A 14,164-nucleotide genomic window follows, 5' to 3' on the forward strand; every position below is an offset into this window, starting at 1 on the left:
CGCAAAAATGGCATTTGCGCTCACCAAGGTCCGGTGTGAGCGAAGAAAGTCGCCGGCTCCGGTGGTCGACTTACGGAGCTCCGGTGCTAAGCCGCCATCTTGTGCGGCGTTCAAGCCACGCCCCTCTCTATAGTTTTTTAATGGTGATATCAACACGGAATATTTAAAAAGCATTTTTTTTTTGTATGTTCTTATATAGCATTAATAACACATTTTAAAGCAAAAAGAAAGGAAATAAGAACCATTTTTTTTTTGGACTCCTGAACATTTTGCCCACAACTGTTTGGTTATCCTTCCCCAAATTAGTCCCAATAATTTCGTGTTTGACAAAATGTGGTGAATGCTGGATAGAAGACAATGTTATCGACCTCCTAAGAAAGCCATTTTAGACAGAAAAAGTTGTTCTACCTAACTACAGTTACCCTTGCAGGTTCTCTAATGGTAACCTATCCCCCTAACTATCTGTTTACTTGTGTGCCAGTGGTTCTGTTAAGAACGCTATGCAAATGACAAATGACAACACCAAGTCTACTAGCAATGACAGCAACAACTGCTTGGAAGCATCATTGTATTCAGGGATTATCATTCATAAAATCACTTTTGGAAATAAATGTAATGTATAAACCTCTATGTGTACGTTCCACGCATACCCTAAACAACTTTGGGGCATATTTACAAGGGAATTGCACCAACGGTAAGTCACTTTTTCTAACGTTCCGGTGCCGCAATTCTCTGCACTATATTTATAAAGTGGCATTAAGCCATTACACTGCTTTGTAAATATGGTCCCCTTTCATGCAGTTTCCGCGGAAAAGAGATGAGCAATAGGTGTTGCTGTGGGTGTTCCACTGCAACACTCATTGCTTTTTGATGCTGCTCAGATTCATAAGGATCTTTAAATCTGAGGCAGCGCCAAAAGCTAATGCCATGCAAAAGCAGACGTTAGATTGGGGCAAAAATCTGTGCGGTATTCTGCAGCACACATACAAAGAGCAAAATGCCATTAATGAAGGTCTTGTGTGGAAAGGTGTCCCTTCCTGCACAAAAAGAATCAATAAATACTGGTGATTTGCTGCTTCTACGTGTGCTGCAGAATGCAGCACACGTAGAAGAATTTAATCGACATTATTGATTGTTGATGTACAGGAAGGGGCTCTTTCCTGCACATAAAAACAATCATCCCTACAACGCAGGCACCCTTGCACTATGGCGCAAGGGTGTCTGTGTTGGCGCTATTTTTTAGTGCCAGCACAAGGGAAAACACAGGTGCGCACTGTATTCATGTAAATCCGGTGCATCCCTGTGTTTTTTAAATGACGCAATGCTGCAAAATTGGCCGCAGCATCGCACTGAGCCATTTCCTCAGAAATATGCTCCTTTGTCTCTTCAAACACATGAACCTGGCCACCCATACATTCCACAAACAGTACTGTGACCCTTATACTCACCCCAGACTGGTTTTTACAGTCGTAGACTACAGGCAGGGTCAGGGCCGTACAGGGCATTGGGCATTTCCCAGGAGGCTCGAAGGCTGGGGGCTGGTTTTGTTACCTGGGGCAGTTTTTGCAGTGGTGCTGCAATATCGGACCCCAGTAAATAAAGCAGCAGAGCGTCACACTGCCACCCCTCTCCTCTAGGGGCTGGTCCAAAAACATTGCCAGGGCTTCTTTGAGTTCCCAGTCCGGCCCAATGCAGGGTTGTGGTATGAACAAGAGTGAAAATACACTGTTTAATTAATGAGTGTCCACCAAATACTGTCCTGCAATCCATTGGACCACTGTCCGAACCCTTAGCTTCCAAATTCCATGCACCTTTTCTATACATCCGTTTCCAGAACGCACACCTTTAACACGCCGTGTATTTCGGAATGCTCTAAATATACATGTTTTTTTTATGAAAGAAACATGAAATTCTTTTAGCAATGAGGTACTCCACTCAGCTGGAGTTTAATTTCTCTTTGCAAACACAGAGAGTAGCCAAACAAGGAAAGGGGGCACTATTGGAAGTCATGGTACTGAGAAAGCCATGAGAACAGCACAAATACTTCCCAAAATTGGCCATCTTGAATCAAAACCCGGTCCATCTACACCTTTCTTAAAACTATACCCCAAATTACAGGTGCATGATAACCTCTGTATTAGTTTCCAAAAGTGCTCCATACTTAATTTGCTTCAAAACGCAATTCATAACAATTACACACAGATTTTACAAACGAGATAAAAAAAGACTGGTCAGGTTATCCTGACATAAAAACAAAGCCTCTTCCTTCACTCATCTTTAGGAAATAACACATGGGGTACAATAAAAAAACGATACCCAGACATAGGCATAGAAGGACATGGTAAATGTCGACAATAATGTTTTCGGCATGATGCATTTGCGGCATTTTCTCATGGACACCTATTCTCTTTCGAAAATAGAATTTGAAAATACATTATTACACCCATGTAAAGCAATATTAAGTTTGGCAGTTCAACACATCTGTCGACTCAGGGTTCTCTTTCCAAAAATGGTGAGCCAAACAGTATTTTATCTCAACTCTATGCAATGTTACTCCTCAGGAGTGTTAAAATAGTTATACAAAGTCCAGGAACTCATTCACATTTGACCATGGCGTTGCTAAAATTCTGACAAAGAATCTGTATATCCCATCTGAACACATGTTCAGATGTATGAGACCGAATTATGTGATTCGGCGTCTGTGAGTATTTTAGCATGTACAAAAAGTAGTCGGTCCTCTTCAATTCACTATGCCTAGTTCAAGTTTGAAACAAAATTCACATTCACCCCCTCAAAACAATTACTCTAACACCTGCAATTGGACTAAATTGGTAAGACAACGCACAGAGATCTCCACTTATGGAGTTCACTTATGTAGAGCTGCAACTTGTGCAGCTTTATAGGCGTACTCACATGTGTAGGTAGTTTATTATGGTTTAAAGTAACAGGTGTACATTTTCACACCCATGAATTTAATGAAAAGGTGTTTTTACACTATAAAACAATGCTTTTTTCAAGAGGAAACATGTTTTCCTCGTGGAGATAAAAGCTTTCCTACACCAGCAGTAATTTTGGAGGTGCTAACTCTCCACTCCCTCCTCGATATGGGCCTGCTCCTGCCCTCAGCAAGAGTACATTTCAACCACATTCATAGTCGAAATATGTCTGATAGACGTTTGTGAATGCCACACACATGAAGCTCAGTTCCTCACACATACAATTCTTCCATACTGGTTTAATACCACTTGTAAGTAAACCATTTTGGGTGCATATTCACATTTTGTGAATAGCAACTTTAAATTATAATTGCAAATGATGATATTTGTGCACCTAAGCTCAATTTGGGTGCACAAATCCTTTTATGAATTTGGCTTAATATGTCCAGCCTGGCATAATACAGGGCAGACAGCACTACAGAAAGAAATGATAAACAGACAAAGAAAAGGAGGTGCTCCTGGAACACCAGATGTGCCAAAGAAGAGAACCACATATACTTTTCTTCCCTTGGATGATGGTCTGAATAGGTCTGAAGATCAGCAAGATCAGACAGGCTTGGAACGTTGTGTTTCAGGGGCTTCGAAGGACTCATCTGCCTCTCTCTTCAAAACGTATTGGTATCAAAAAAATCTGTTCCATGGACTTCACACTTCCTTGATACTTCTCTCCTGGAAACCTAAGGAATCTATACAACACTGGCAGGGCTACTGATAAAACAGGTTATGAGGGTCGGGGACAAGGGAAAAGCTACAGAACTGTCTTTTAGTGATGTTTGCGTTAGGTTGAGATACTAATTGAGGTGGTATCAGATGGCAAAGCAACAGACCGTCTGGGGATATCACTGAAAATCATGTCTAAAAATGTTAAAACTTAAACTGGTGTATTTACTGTATTTTTAAAGGTTTTTCTTGTAGGCATTATTTGTTTCCTATCAACCCTAACTAGCAGTTCAATTACATTCTTTTCAGTGAATTATTTTTCTTAGTCTCCCAAATGGTCCAGTAACGTGAGTTTAACCTTTAAAGGGCAACTATATATCGATCCTATCTTCCGCTAAATTACCAGCTTTGCTGCTTTCCTATAAAGTTTCCTTCATACTTACACCCACAGTGTTGCACTCTAGTTGGTCCTCACTCCCTTGTAGGTCTTCTTCTGCTTTAATTCTGCACACTGGCAGATCTTCAGGGTTACTCATCTGGGGCTGTATTGCACAAAGTGCCCTGGGGGCGCAACAGACATTTGCACCCACTTTGCACACCCCCGCGGCACATTGGTATTACAGAAGGGGCCTCAGATGCTTGTGCGTCCCCTTCTGTAACACTGAAAGGGCTGGCGCGAATGCAACACCAGCGCTTTCTCAAGAGGGGGTTCTCTCATTTGCATGAGGGTGTGGCCCCATGCAAATGAGGGAATTCCTTTGCCTCTGCGCCTGCGCCATATTATAGACTGTGCACCCCCTAAAAGCAGACCTCTGGAGGGGGAAGGGGGACATATGGAGCCGCCCCAGACCTCCCCTTGTAGGCGGGTGCAGTCACACACTGCACTTTCTTGCAAGGGGCTCTCTAATCTCCTTTAAAAGTGCATACGGGTTGCCGCCCTTCAAAGTCACTCTGTATGTCACTTGAATGCGTTGCCCTGAGGAAAGCACTTTCTATGTTTTCACCATGAGCACCTGTTTTAAGGTGATTCAGGGCAAACAGGGAAAATGTGCCCTATACATAATCGGGTCCCTGTGACCATACTTCTGGAGTGCCCCAGGGGCACTTTAGTATTACAGGAGGGGCTGCAGGTGCTTTTTTGTCTCCTTCTGTAATACCGATAGTGCTGGTGCACATAAAGCATCAGTGCTATCACCTGAGGGCATTTCCTCATTTGCATGGTGGTGTGGCCCCATGCAAATGAGGGAATCCCTTTCCCTCTGCACCTGCGCCGTATTACAGACGCGCTCGCAGAGGCAAAGAAGCTGCCAGGAGGCGCACTGACAGTGTACCCCCTGATGGCAGCCCTCTGGAGGGGGAGAGGAGGTCCCATGGACCTCCCAGACATCCCCTTGGAGGCTGGTGCAGTCACTCACTTCCGCCTGCACTGTGAAACACGGAGCGGCTTCGAAGCAGTCCATCCCTTTTTCACCTAAATGCGCTGCCCGCAGAGCAGTCACAATTATGTGTCTCATTTTCCTGGTTAGCCCTGGGAATTACCTTTTGAAAGATGCGTCCAGCGCTAGTCAGGAAAATGCCCCAAATACATAATATGACCCCTGATAGGTAAACATTTTCTGCAGTCACCAAGGATGGCACTGGGTCCCTGGAATGCCCTACATTCTGTGGGCATTGCAGGCAAATGAAAACTGCGAGGCACTGGTGCCAAGCTAGAACCGTTTGATGCAACGAACGCTGAGAATGAGGAGTATCAGCAGTGAGAACGAACACTATTCTCCAGTACAACTAACTAAAACAGAGCAAAGGAATGACCCTGGGGCAGATTTCCTGAATTTTAATGCAGTAAAGCAACAAAAGTTGCTGTGTTGTCTTCTGTTCGGAAGAGCAAAATGGGCAGCACCCTATCTATTAAGACATAATGTGGATGCAGCCACCTCTCTGCTGGTGCACAAACATGCTGCCTAGCACCACGCACACACCTTTGCAAGATATTGCAAAGGTATCCCATGATGTCTAACATAGATTTTTGGACTCTAAGCTCATCCGTGTAGTACAAAACACTATACTAAATATAGCCTAAAATTTTGCGTTTGAGAATTAAAAACATTTCTCAAAGTTAATGCCAACCTCATAGAGGAGTTATTTTTTGGTGCAAAGGTCTGTCTATAAATGTTAATAGATTGGGCTTTGCGTCAAAATCCATGGATTGTTGTATGGTAGGAGCTAATGGTATGCTCCTATGTCACAAAGTAACACAAAGTAGCTCATAGCTCTACTTTGCTTTACTTTAGGGCTACTTTCCAGAAAATAAATTCCTGTTCTGAACTTTGCACCTGTTTGTATCACTTTCCTGGTGCAAACCCAGCACAAAGTGTAAATCTGACCCTCAGTGTCAGTTTGAGTTCAACATTGTCTCTGTGTGGCAGATAAGAGAATAGATTCAAACTCAGGCTCAATAGTAAAGACCCCAACAGAGGAGTGAAAGAAGACACTTGCTTTTCAAGAAGTGGTCATAAATAATCTTTCTGTAAGGATAAATGCACAGATGGGCCAACCAACTTGATTGTGATACCACCCATCAATTTTTGTTTTTTCTTCCCTAGGGCCCCATAGCAGGCCCTCCACCTTCTAAACCAGTAAAGCTGTATCACGTAGGTGACTGTTTCTATGAAAAGATCTCCCCCAGGTACACTCCCACCATGAACTCTCACACTTGTAATATTACTTACTTTAATGGTACTCATATTATCAGTCTCCAGAGAATGAAAGAATGTATCATTTATGATATGCACATCATTTACTCTGTCATGGTCCTATAGGTCTTTTAGAGGAAGAGGCCAACTATAAACTCTTCCTAATGTAATATTGCATATTTAATTGCACTAATTTCAGCAAATCTACATGGATTAAAGATGACCTAAGTATGTCAAGTGATGGATCCAGACCCAGCGGTGCCGACTTTTCAGAAGGTGAGGCCGACCATAAACCTTCTCAGTTGTCACATTACATACTTCAAGGACACTGATTTTAGTGATTTGAGTCCTTGGTATAGGACCTAGGGCCAGATGTAGGTAAGTATATTTTACAGATTCATAAATACCGAATTTTACCGATTCATGATTTATGAATCGATAAAATAGAAGGGGGGAGATGTAGGTGAAATCGGTAATTGAATTACCGATTCTGTAACAATCGGTATTTACCGAATCGGTAAATACCGATTCGGTAATGCCCATTGATTCCTATGGGCATTGAAGCCCATAGGAATCAATGGGCATTACCGAATCGGTATTTACCGATTCGGCAAATACCGATTCCAGCAAGGGTGCAGGGGGTGTCACTTTGACACCCTCTAACACCCCAAATACTGGCATGTGTGCCATGTGGCACACAGACATGCCCTAAGGGCATGTCTGTCTGTCACATGGCATAAGTGTGCATGCACACATGTGTATGCACACCTGGATTCGGTATTTTACCACCCAATTGGATTGGGTGGTAAAATACCGAATCTGTAAGGCCATTGGGACTCAGAAGAGTCCCACCTACATCAGGAAGTTACCGAATCGGTAAAAATACCGATTCGGTATTTTACCGATTCGGTACATTTACCGAATCGGTAAAATAGGGCCCCTACATGCCAATTACTAAATACCGGTCGGTAACGGCCGAAATCGGCCGTTACCAACCTGTATTTCGGCTCCTACATCTGGCCCCTAGTCTTCAAACCTGCTATAGAGTCAGACCTGCCATAAATTGTCACATAAAAACCACATTTGCAGTCACTACCTTAGTTACTTCAGAAGCATGAAAAGCTCCATCATACATTCGTGACATGCCTAATTCACCCCATACATCAGTGGTACATGTCTGTAATAAATCTCTCACTAAAACGCCCTTCAATAGTAAATTTTTATTTATTTCGGGTGGTTGCAAAGCAGAGTCCAGATTTCAGCCTAAAACCTGCAGATTGCACAAAGTCTTTTTACTGGCTGTATTTGCCTTCTGAGGTACCTTACCAAAGTTAAATGGGCTATCTTTTCTGCACACCAGTTGCAGATTTGCCGTTGCACAGCGCACTTTGCATTTCCTCCCCTCAATCAGCCTCACCTTCTTCCACCATTTTTCGTACCTCAACCGTTCTCCTTCAAACATCTTTACTGCAATTTTTTACCCTGACATCCAAACCTCCTCCACATCTCATTGCAAGTGTGAAACCTGATGGAGATTTAAATACCTAATAGAGGAGGATCTTGTGGGATGGTAAATATTCCACGATCTGGCTTAGAAAGTTGCAAATTATAAAATCACATCTAGGAATAATGAACGTCTATTCTTCACTGATGTTTGAGAATGGAAATCCACACAATAGGTTTAATTGGGTAATATCAAAGTTCAAACCACTTCATTGTAATACTATGTAACAATTGTAGTATAAAGAAACATGAAAAAAAATGAAACTGCAGGTTACCAAGTAAATGGTCTTTTAGCAAAGAAATATCAACTTTAAACATTTAAAAGGTTGTAATAGAGCAGCTCTTGAAACATATGGCTACAGAGTACAGCATACTTAAATCAGATATGGATATTGGATGTTTGGAGGAACAGTGCATGTGCCTACCTACTAAAGAACATCCTTCTCAATATCCATCTCATATTCTCTGGTCCATACATTGGGTAAGACACTTTGCACGGCAGAGACGATAGTACAGAAAAGCTAGGGATCATTCATGAAAAGCTATGAGAGAATTTATGTTGTTGGCATCCAAAGTCTGAAGCTAGCTCAGTTGTCAGAATTTATTCATGCTGTGCTGATGTTTAGTAATACGCAGAAAATACAGAATGAAAAACACATTTTATTTAAATAGTATTTCTTTGACCTAAAATGATTATGCCTACATGGGATTTAACCTCTTGATAAATGTTTGAAATGTGTCTACAATAAGTCACTTAAGATCAAAGTTTACAGCAAGGTGGACATTTTTATAGTGGTGGAACTCCATACACTTGGTAACAAAAATACACATTTATATCAAATCTTTTCCTAAACGCCCGAACTAGGAACTATGTAAAAACAGAATCCAAGGTATCAACTCTGACCACCTGACCATTTGACTGAGGCTGTACTTTAAACATAAAAACTATAAATAATGATTTGAATTTACAAAATATAAAATCATGTATTTTTATTGAGGAAAGCATCATAAAGATTCCCCTTTCTGGGTGTACATAAATATCTGAGACCATCTTTTCTCAAGATAGTTCATCAAGTCAATACTCACGAAGCCGCTTTTCTGTAATTATGACCGATCGTATTAATCTACAAATGTCTTTATTTTCTTGCTCGATATTACATTAAGATCTCCTAAAGAAATCAAATTCCCATAAAATCATGAAATTGTCTGTTGCATGCATGATTGTAGGTGTATTTTATATGCTTTGTTGCTTTATTATTATGTTATGGTATTTGCAGTGTGCACAGCTAGAAAAGACAGCAGCAAAGAGCCACAGCAATCAGCTACAAAAAGCCATGTCTTCAGATTCTTACGGAAGTTATGTAGAGTGATAGTTCCTAAGAGAGACCAGAAGTGAGTTTCGGGCCCAGACAGGCAAACAAGCGTCTTTTCTTCCGTACAAGGTAAAACCTGGGTGTTGTGAACAGTAAGAGGTTGGATGATCTCAACTGTCTGGTAGAGTGTTCGCAGACCTTGAATATATAAGGGGGCTACATGATGTTGGGCCCTGAGCATGTAGCAAAATGCATTGAATTTAATACGCTTATCAATCTCAAGCTAGTGCAGTTCATGAAGCAGAGGAGAGGATAAGGCATGTCTAGGCAGCCAGTAGAGTAGGCGAGCTGCCTCGTTCAGAATGATTTGTAAACAATGAATCGAAGATTTATCAGCACCAGAGTACAGCACATTGCTTCAGTTCAATCTAGATAGCACTAGAGCTTGGATCGCGGTTCTTTGGGTGGCCAGAGAAACAAGCCAAAAGATCTTTGAAAGTCACTTGAGAACAGAGAAACAGGTGGTAAAAACTGTGGACACCTGTGGTTTCAGAGCGAGCTTGTTGTAAATAATAAAGCCAAGACTCTAGACATTAGTTGCCAGCATTGGTATAGACCCAAGTGAATCCGCCCAATGATTCGCTCCCCAGAACTCAGGGTTGTTTCCCAGAACCAAGACCTCAGTTTTATCTCCGTTAAGCTTCAGAGTGTTTTTATTTATCCAGTGGGAAACATTCCTCAAACCTAGATGGAGTGAGGAGGGATCTTGATGTTCAGCAGCTGATAATGAAAAGATAATTTGTGTATCATCAGCATAAGAAAAAAGAGTGAGCCCATACTTCTCAACAACATCTGCCAATGGGTGAACATAAATACTGAAGAGCAGTGGGCTCAGGATGGACCCTGAGGAACACCCGAGGACAGAGCTGATGTATTGGATCTTACATTGGCCAAGAAGAACTTGAAGGTGTAATCTATTAAAAAGGAGGTCACCGACCTCAAGGTTGAGCCTTCTATGCCCAACGCCTCAAGTCTACCTGCCAGAATGGAATGCGATACTGTATCAAATGCTGCACTTAAGTCAAGCGTAATGAAAGAAGCTGTGCCTCAAGACTCGAGCTGTTGCTTAAGACAGTCTGTGACCCCAAGAAGAGTGGATTCAGTACTATGTGCGGCCCTATAACCAGGCTGTGATGGGTGGAGCATCTGATGAGACTCAACACATGAAGAGAGTTGGGTCCTAAGATGCTTTTCTAAAATCTTGGAAAAGACAGAAAGGATGGAATTCGGACGGAAATGTTTCCAACATGAGGGGTCCAGATCAGCTTTTTTTAGCAAGGGGAGAACAAGGGCATGTTCCTAGTTCTGAGGGACATATCCTTCCCCCAAAGAAGTGTTGAGGAGTTTTAGAACAACAGTTAGAACAGAATTGTCTCAAAATCTGAGCTTTAAAAGAGGAAGGGGATCCAACAGGGAGCTGGACTTTATTGATTTTAATACAGGTTTAATGTGCTATGTCCAAATAGGACCATGCCCTAATATTAGAGGATTCCACAGGTTTATTAGGTGAAAGGTTCACCTTCTGGTGACTTCCAACGGGGCAGCAGAAAGTGTAAGAATCTCCATGTTAGCGGCGTCTGCAGCTAGTTGACGATGAATTGTATCTACTTTCCTTTGAAAGAACATGGCTAACTTGCCACACTGATGTTGAGAAAGAGTAAATGGAGGCAGAGTGTTGCTAACCACCAAGAACTCATTTACTAATTTAAAAAGAGTCTTCCGACAATGTTGGGAGCTAGTACTCTTCTCAGTAAGGTACGTTGCACATGCCAGCTTACAAAGGGCATGATATATTTTCAGAGCCGCCACTTATTTGGACTTGGCCTCAGTCTCATAACATTTCCTCCATTGTCTTTCTAGGGTTTTCAAATGTTTCTTTTCATCCCTGAGGAACTCGGTGAACCAAGGAGTAGCAAGATGCGTTGATAGATAAGGTTGGGCATTGTATTGTGAAGCAGCTTATTTAACGCTAAAATGTTGAGTTTGGACCGGATCCTGGATCTAGGTTTCGGAACACCAGAGAAAGAGAGGTGGAATCAACCCAAATACTAAAAGGCACCGCAATGTGATCAGACCAACAAAGTTGTAAAGAAGGTGCAATGGACAAGACTCTTAAATTAGAAAAAATTGGATCTAGAAAGTGCCCCGCTATGTGAGTGGGTGCAGAGTTGAGGAGGAAAGATTGAGAATGCCCAAATGGAAAATTAAAGCTGAAGCTAAGTTATCATTGCCACTGGGATACTCAGGGGTGCGATAGATTAGAAGGTAAATTTAGGGGTAAAGGAGAGAGTAAATAGCAACTTCACAGCAATCTGGAGGTCCTCTATTTTACATTTATAGCTCTTAAAAATGATGGCAATCCCTCCACCAGTTCAGTGAGGTCTATTTAGCCCCAAAAGAGCATGATTGACAAGGAGTGCTGAACTAACATCAACATCCAAGATGGCGGCCGGCGGCGACCCTCGGATGGCGATTGCCGCTTCTTCTGGCTCGCCCCAACTTCTCCCCAGCCTCTTGTCTATCCTGCGGCCCTCTCTCAGGCTGTCGGGCCTGCCACCCGTCCGGCTGCCGCTTTGGGGGCCTCTGCCACTTCCGTTTTGCCCTGTGGTCCTGCAACATGAGCTGGATCTCCTGGATCACTCACCCCTCCCCCCCTGCAGCATGGCACCAATGGCTCCAGTGCTCTGAATGTGCTGCTCATGGCTCCCGGAGGCCACACATCTTCCAGGGCGGTTGTATCCACACACAACCCACCAGCTGCCGTGGCAGCGCCTCACGGACAACGCGTGATCGCACCAACACCTTCACCACCTTGCGCTCTCTCACGCCCACCGAGCCGGATGACTGCAAGCTCTCCAAGATGGCGACGTGCCTGCGGCTGGCCTCCAGCGTCATCTCTCACCTGGGCTCCCACCTTCTCTCCTGGACTTCTTGACTTTTGCTCTGTCCTGACCGACACTTTGCTGCTGTTTTCAGACAGTTTCTCTGGACTCTAGCCCTCCTACCATGCCCTTGAAGTCCTTACATCATATACCACCCCTATGCATCTCCTAGAGTTTAACGAGTCATATCCCTTCCTATGTGTATGTAGTTGACTCTTTTCACTAGTGTTTGCAGTGGACCTTTGTACTCTCTACCACCCCTATGTGACCCTTAGAGTGTTTCCAGTCATATCCCTCCTGTGTAGATAGAAGATAACTCTAATGACTAGTATCCTATGTGATTCTTAGATTGTATCCATGTGTATCCCCTCCCTGTGTTTAGAGTTATACCTGTAACGACTAGTCGCCTGTGTGACTGTTGGAATATAGCCAGGTGTATCCCTTCCCCCGTGTGAAGAGAACCCTATTCACTAGAACAAAAAGAAACGTGTTCCTGAAATGTGTAACGTAACTGATTCTATGTAAAGTGCTTTGATAACATGTAACGGAACTGGTGCTATGTAAAGCGCTTTGATAACCTAATCGGTTCAAGTTCCTGAAATGTGTAACGTAACTGATTCTATGTAAACTGCTGTGATAACATGTAACGGAACTGGTGCTATGTAAAGCGTTCTGATAACCTAATCGGTTCAAGTTCGCGCTATAGAAAACTCTAAAAATAAAAATAAATAAAACATAAGGAACCATAATAAAGACAAGTTCTGTAACAAATACTGATTCACGACTGACATCACAAAGAAAATGAAATTACTGTAGCTAGTGCTTGGGGAGAGAATGGGAGTTTAAGCTGAAGCACTAACATTCTTGGGGTAGGAGAGGATCAACCTGGCAGTCACAACTTTCCTGACCTGCGCTCCATACACAGGGCTGACAGCCCTAGGATAGGCATAAAGGGACCATACAAACTGTCGGAGAGCCCATAAAGGTAGAAGATTATCAGGAATAAAAACCTGACAATGATTGTGTGGTAAGGAGAAGGAACGGAGACTCCAGGTAAGAACAAATGTACTTTATTTTAGTACAAGTTGTAGCAAGCTGTCCTGGCAGCGGAGATCAAACTCAACAGTCTCCAACGTCCTGAGCATGGAATCATCACGCTCTGATTTCATGCACAGCGTTAGGCTACATTCTATAATCACGGAGCCCTAGCCATTTAAGAGCATGGGGGTGAGAGAAATTATTTCTGGCTGTAAAAGACCAGGGGGTAGATGTATCAACATACCCCTTTGCGATTTTTAAGTAGCGATTTTTAAGGAATCGCTATTTAGAAATCGCAAAATGGGATGTATGTAAAAATCGCTATTTTTTAGCGATTTCTTAATCTTCCTTATTTGCGAATTCGCAATTTGCGAATTCGCAAATAAGGAATAATTTCCCATTCATTCCTATGGGCCAGGAGGCCCATAGGAATGATTGTGAAATTAATCTCAATTTTCAATTCGCAATTTGCTAATCGCAAATTGAGAATAATTTCAAGGGTGCAGGGGTGTCTCAAGGACACCCTGCTGCACCCCTGAAATGTACGTGTGTGAGCATATGGCACACATACATGCCCTACGGGCATGTGTGTGCGTCACATGCCACCTTCAAAAAGCCAAATTGTGCATTTTTAAAAGAATTCGCAAATTAACATCAACTACAAGTTGGTGGTAATTTGCGATTACTTAACCAAAATTCACAATTGAAAAATGCTACATACATAGCATTTAAGGAATCACAAAATTGTGATTCCTTAAATGCTATGGCAAAATAAGGAATCGCAAATTTGAGCAATTCCTTAATTTGCAAATTTGTGATGCATGCCAAAACATGCAAATAGACCGTTTGCGATTTGCAAAGGCCGAAATTCTGCGAATTTCGGCCCTTGTGATTCACAAACGGCTTGATACATCTAGGCCCAGGATTTCCGGCTCCTGTCCTTGGTCGGACGCAGACGGGTGCAGAAGGGCTTGCCGTCGGCGCTCCAGCAGTGCACTCACTGCTTGCATCCACTCCAC

The sequence above is a fragment of the Lissotriton vulgaris genome, chromosome 9, assembly GCF_964263255.1.
Source record: "Lissotriton vulgaris chromosome 9, aLisVul1.2, whole genome shotgun sequence".
In the NCBI taxonomy this organism is placed as follows: domain Eukaryota; kingdom Metazoa; phylum Chordata; class Amphibia; order Caudata; family Salamandridae; genus Lissotriton; species Lissotriton vulgaris.